The sequence below is a fragment of the Octodon degus genome, unplaced genomic scaffold, assembly GCF_000260255.1.
Source record: "Octodon degus isolate 3935 unplaced genomic scaffold, OctDeg1.0 scaffold00121, whole genome shotgun sequence".
Lineage (NCBI taxonomy): Eukaryota > Metazoa > Chordata > Mammalia > Rodentia > Octodontidae > Octodon > Octodon degus.
This window is the reverse complement of record NW_004524697.1, coordinates 5,531,401-5,538,208: the sequence shown is the minus strand read 5'-3', so window position 1 is coordinate 5,538,208 and position 6,808 is coordinate 5,531,401.

The following is a 6,808-nucleotide window of genomic DNA, read 5'->3' as shown; positions in this document are numbered from 1 at the left end:
AGCAACCCCACGCTCAGGAAGAGAGTGAGCTGTGAGGAAGACAAGTATTCCAACAGATGTGCTATTTTGTTTCATTTATAATATTAATTTATCTTAGTTCATTGAAAAGAAAGGTTTATGCTAATATTCTTTTGACAATTAAATACCAATGTCTTGTGCTGTAACTAATTTAAAGATAAGAATACACAATTTATTAACCATTGTTGACCTCCTATTATCTTGTTTTGCAATTCTGTTTTTTTTTCTCTTTAAAATTAAAAATGAATACTTTAATCAAGGCATTCATACCATAAAAATAAGACTATTAAAAGCTATTACAGAATCATCTCAGGTCTAAAGCTGTCTTTCTTCAGGGTGGTGAGAGAGCTCAACAGTCTAAAGCACCTGCTTAGGCAAGCATAGGCAAAGAGCACGGACCACAGTTCAATCCCCAGCATCACATGCCACGCCAGCCCCATCCCAGGGCTGGCTGAACTAGCCAAAATAAATACATAAATAAATATAGCTGTCTTTCTTAATCAGCTCCATTTTAAATTTTTTAAAGAGAGTACAATTAGAATTAAAACAAAAATTACAAGTGATAAAGAATTTCACTTAACAAAGTAATGTGGATTCACAGTATTTGTTGTAATACATAGTGTCTCATATTACCAGATATATGCATATAAAATTGGAAGTAGAAAAAAAGAAAAGAAATGTATAAGAAATTCAGAAGAGAAAAAGTACAAATAATTGAAAAAAGGAGATGAAGCAAATTAAAGCATTATCTGCTCCTTTCCACAGACCAGCAGAATTTCATAGTACAGTTGTCCAAACCATCCTGCTTACACACATGGAAATATCTCTTTCCCCCACTCCCTCTCCTGTCCTTCTCCTCAACTCAGTAACTCTTTCTTTTGAATAACTAGAGAACACACTCTTAAGTAAAACAAATCAGACCCGCATGTACAAACATCGTATTATCTCCTTACTGTGAGAACCTGAAACAAAAAATGGAATCTGAAGGGTACAATAGATACTGGGCAAAGAGAATGAACTTATTCATCAGAATCTTTTGGTTTCTTACTATTTTGACATTTTCTCATGTATATTTAAGTGTACTTAAAAGAAAAAAAAAAGAACTGTTGTGTCTTTCCAGGAATTCTTCATATGTATTATTCTAAAGTATGACTATATATTTTCTTTTTCTCTCTGCCATGAAGCATACAGGGTAGTTTCTTTGGTGCCTGCTTTTCCTGTTCAGTACTTGCTGGTTCTACAGTTAGAATGGAGATAAGGAGAGATCGGCAGAGCCTTGCTTCCATGTTTAAAAACTAGAAGGAAACAGGATAATCTTGAAATTACTACAGAATTAATGTCACATGGCAAACAGTTCCCTCCAATTATAGAGAAAGAGACAAGATTGGGTGTGGAAATAGCATCATTTGTCTACCTGCAACAAGCACCATGAAACAAAATTAATTTTACGAATAAAAACAAAATTCTAAAGATTCAGTGTGGGCTAGTGTGAAACTGTGAATGCTTGTTTTCATACACTGAATGTTGGCTTTAAATAAAGATGTTTCACTGCAATATGGTAAGTGAGCATGTGTATGTTGCTGGAATCCTTAAAATACACCCAAGTGTGGATGTAACAATTATCTAAGTAACAGACTGCAAATATTTACTACCAAAATTAGTCTGACTTCTCAGTTAGAATTGCAATTTACAAACACTAGTATAGATCAGCATCCATGTAAGCGTAAATCCCCACTCACGCAACCTGGTACTTTCAGTATCTTGTGATGGCCTTGCTCATGAGTAAGCCAGAGGAATTAACAGGGTGATGGCACTGGTCACCAAATATATTCTCAGGCTGTGACTGTTCAATGAATTTCTAGGATCATGAAACATTTCAGGAACGCAAAAATAAGTGTCTTTGAATACTGTAGAATATTTGTTTTAGTTTGCTTTTATGCAGTGGTGTAAAATAATTCAATGTTTCAATATACAAAATTTTAAAATTACAAAATGTGACCACTTTGGAACAGCACCATAGACCTTGATATTGCTTTGGAATCCAGAGCAGGTGAGGTTTTTGGTACCGGAGACTGAAACAGAACCCTGCACTTGCCAGGCAAGAACTTATTCTACCGAGCTATCTCCCTGGTTCATTTTTATTATTTTGTTGTTGTTGTTGTTGTTGTTTTTGGTTTTGGTTTTTTTTTGGGGGGCAGAACCAGGGATTGAACTCAGGCCCTTGCACTTGCCAGGGAAGTGCTTATTCTACTGAGCCATCTCCCTGGCCCCCCATTTTTGTTTTATTTTATTCATTTATTTATTTTTTAGGGAATGATCTATAGGGTGCTCAGGGTCTCACTACTAGATTGGATATGTAGTGATCCACCTGTTTACAGCCTCCCAAGAGCTGGGATTACAGGTGCATGCCACCATGCCCAGTGTTAATTGCCATCTCAGCATGCTCTCGGTGTGTACTGCGGGGGCAGAGCCAGCACAGCAGGCCCGGGGATCGAACCCCTGGCCCCTGTACCTGCTTGCACGTGCTTTAATTTGCTGAGCTATCTGGCTGGCACCTAGATGAGTTTCTTGACTGCACATCTAAACTTGCTGGCATTGTACAATTTTATTTCATATGCACTGATTATTATGGCTACTTGGCTGCTGATATTATCTTCTGATTATAAATTTTTTTGAGGGGTATGGATAGCTGTCATTGATTATGAAAGGTCACCAAAGTAAGAAAATGTACTCTACAGATATCCATAATTCCAAAAATATTGCTTTTGACTCTACAAGCTCCTTAATGCATCCCACACAAAATTGTAGTACACTTTTTATCTATTAATCTATAAACACTACTTTAATACTTCGAAGGAAAACAAAACTGTGTAGTTAAGTTTCTGATTCATTATTCCTCCCATTTATGATTCCTGAAAATAGAATGCCATTGGGATTATTAGGGTTTTACTCCCGTGAAATTCAGAACATCTGTTTATTTTCATCCATCCATAGGAAGTGACACAGTAACCGTGGGATGCAGGGCTTCAGAGCTAAACATCTCAGCCTCAATTGTGGCCCTGTACACGGAGTGCTCAGCAGTGCTCCTGGTGAATTGTAGGAAGCACTAGGAGTTTGGAGACAGCCAGAACTTGTTCAATTGGATCTTCAGTCTGCTCTGTCCTATGTCCCTGGAGGCTGGTATCTATGCTTGTTGCAAATTTCAAAAGTTATTGCACCTGACTTCTGATGAAATTAGGCCAGTGGAAAGCACCAGTAGAAGATCAGAGAGACTTTGATATGTAAGCAGTGACTCCAACTCTTCATAGGCATACATCTTCAAATTTTGCTCTTGCCAGATTCTTCTAATAATTTCTAATTGATCCACTAGTGCTAAACTTTGTTATTATACTATGATTTGTTGTTTCTCTTAACTTTGCTCACACTCTGAAAGTAGATTCTTAATAAACTTTGTGTTCACTTCTTCAAATGTGATATTTTATGTTTAGATTCTTAAAGGCACAATAACTGCTGAGACTAAATGAGGCCCAGAAATCATACAGGCTGATATTCTTGCAATAACTCAGTCACATATATATCCTGATACTGCAACTTTCACATCAGGGAGAAGTGACACACTGGTGGCTCCTTCCAGTCAGGACATCACAGCTGTTCAGTAGAGGCTTAGGTCTGGGTGCAGGTTCACATTACCAACAGACTTGTAGAATTTTGTAGCTACAATCACTGGGGTTGGGCTGGAGACACCAGGGTCCTAGATGTGACTTTCAAAACATGTGATGAGTAATCAGATGATTCACTTGGTAACCACAGACAAATGAAACTTTTGAAAAGCTCAATTGTGGTTTTCATAAAATATAATTTCTTCTGGGATAGAATCTCATACTTAATTTAAGATTTTCACAAACGATTAACTAAACATATCACCTCAACAGATATTTTATGCTAAGATATGTATTTATGGGAATGATCAGGGTTCATTTGAATAGAAACAAAATAGATTAAAAAATTACATTTTGAGTCTCTCACAAGATTTTTTGATAGAGCAGTTTTTCTCCAACTGGTACTCCTTACCTTGCTTAAGAAGAACCAGCATTAGGGGCTGGCCTGATAGCTCAGCCGACTAAAGCACCTGCTTAGGCAAAGCACAGCAGTCAGGGTTTGAACCCTGTTGTGCTGTGCCGGCCGCACCCCCAGGGCGCGCTAAGATGGTGATTGAAACTGGGCGTGGTGTCATGTACCTATAATCCTAGCACTTGGGAGGCTGTAAACAGTAGAATCACTATGAGTCTGATCTGTGTAGTGAGACCCGGTAGACCCTGTCCTAAATACAGAGGAGGAGGAGCAGGAACAGGAGGAGAAGCAGGAGAAGGAGGAGGAGAAGGAGGAGAACCTGTGTTTTCACCTGGGCCTGGTACCACTCAAAAGGCTTACATGAGCGTTGCATGGGCACTTTAGTAAATGCACATTGACTCTTTTTCTCCATATCCCTGAAGAAGCACGGGTGACTTCACCATGAGAACCACAAGTCTTGTTCTTGGAGGAGTAGCTTTTATACCAAAAGTTAGCCTTATCTTGCCAACTTATTACACAAATTTATGAAACACATGTTAGATAGGTTTAAAAAGAGTATTAGATCAGGATAGAGGTTAAACCACAACTAATGGATCAGGCTTAATTCACTGACATATATGCTTTCTTACAGACTATGAGATTCAATAACTTGTCTTTAGTATCTAGAAACGGCATTATCAGGCCGCAAGGTGGTCTAATTAAAGCCTGAAGTCAGTTGCAGCTCACACTTAATGAAGTGGAAATTCTCTGGCTTGTGTAGCACTTTAGAAATGATATACAAAAGCCTGGGAAGGTCGCCTGGTGACTGGATATGTTACGTGCCAACTGTTCTTCACAAAACCATTTAGTGTAATAAGTAGAGACACTTAGAGGACTCCATTGATCAAGATATTAGAAAGCAAGCAGAGAATTGGGAATTGGGAATAAGGTCACAGGGTGGCTTTTTTAAATCCAGCTGTTTACTCATATGTTTATGAATAATTCAATAAATTGTGTATTTTATTTATACATTTATTTGCTCATAAGATTTAAACTTATGAATATATTAGAATGAATTCAAGAGATGACCTCATACCTCCTTGAAAATTGACTTGGTCAGTATTTTCCTGGTGGTAATGCTGAAAGAACTCTCAGTGTAACAAGATTTATAATTTTAATGAGTGTTATGAGATCCCAAAAGGAATACTTCAAATACAATTAGCGTGCTATGCCCCTATAAAACTGATAACCACATTGTTCCTGCATATTGAGATCGACAGGTAATTGATGGCAGAATATTTGTGAATGAAGTAGCTGTATAACCTTTAAGAGATTAGTTGGCTAATATATCTCAAAAAGTCTAAGTCCATTCAACAAAAACTCTCAAGTGAAACATTTTTGATTCTCAGCCAATAATAACAACACACTGTGACTAGTTCTCATTGCTTACTCAGAGGACTAAAGCAGAGGATCAGTGAATTGTCCCAAGTGTTTTTTGCTATTATTAATGACCTCCGCCAGTCTCTGGAGACATACAACTCGATGAAGACCAGAGTGTACACTAATAGAACTCAGGTGACAGAATCTTGACCGGAACCCATCCTATAGTGATTCCATTCAGACTATGAAGAGACCTGGTGGCCATTTCTTGAGATCCTGAACATATGGGGGGAAAATGCTTGACTCTAATTCCCATCATAATCAAGTGATGAGATGTGAGATATATTATGACAGGGTTCTATGAAAGTCTATGAAATGCTCTCAATCTGTCCTACAAGAGAAGATGTTAAATCACTACTAATCTCTGCAAGAATAGTGAATAAGTGTTTCATCAAAGATTTTTAAAATGTCAGTTCACCAACATCTACTAAGTGTCTAGTTAATTCATATATTTGGTTGGTCTCAGAAACCCATCTCTTATGGCACTGGAGAATAACTGGATGATTACACCCTTTGCTAAGTGGTGCTGCTAGTTCAGTTTCTTTACTGGAGCACATAACCCAACAAGGCACATCTTCTGGATCTAGAAAATGCTTTCTTTTTTAACTACTCGACAGAGAAAAACATAAGCACATTCTTTTTGATGTCAGAACTATAACATTAGCCAATGCCTTTCTGCATCAAAACAATATAGTCATAATTTTGTGAAAATGCAGTTCATAAGAATTCAGTTGTCTTCCAGCTCACAGAAATCACCCTGGTTAGTCACATTGGAGAATTTTATTTAACAATAGTAATTTGTTTAACGATGTTATGCAAATAAACAAGTGAAAGAAAAATAGAAAGCACCCTACTCTCCTTTAGACAAATAAACAAACAAACACCCCCAATATGTGTCTGAGACAGAAGCAAAATGGTCATACAGTGCAGGGATTTGCCAGGCCATGTAGGTATCCAGGTGCAGCCCTGCAGTGACACAAGGCTTCTCACAGATATTTAACTTTTCGGGGACTGATATACTTCCCTTGGAGCTTACAGCATTTATTCTAGAGTGGCAGCCCCACTGATGTAATTTTTGCCATATAGCAAAAATAATAGGAAAATTTGATAGGTTTGCTTAGACTTTGTAGACAATATGTCAGTATTGGAGTTCCGCTCATATCTGTGACAATATTCCTGAAGCTTCCAGATTTCAGAAGGCTCTGGATTCAAGAGGCACCTCTGTAGTATGAACAAGTTTCAGGCTCTTGTTTTAATATCCAGACTCAAAAGTGTGGGAAATGTCTGTGACAGATATATA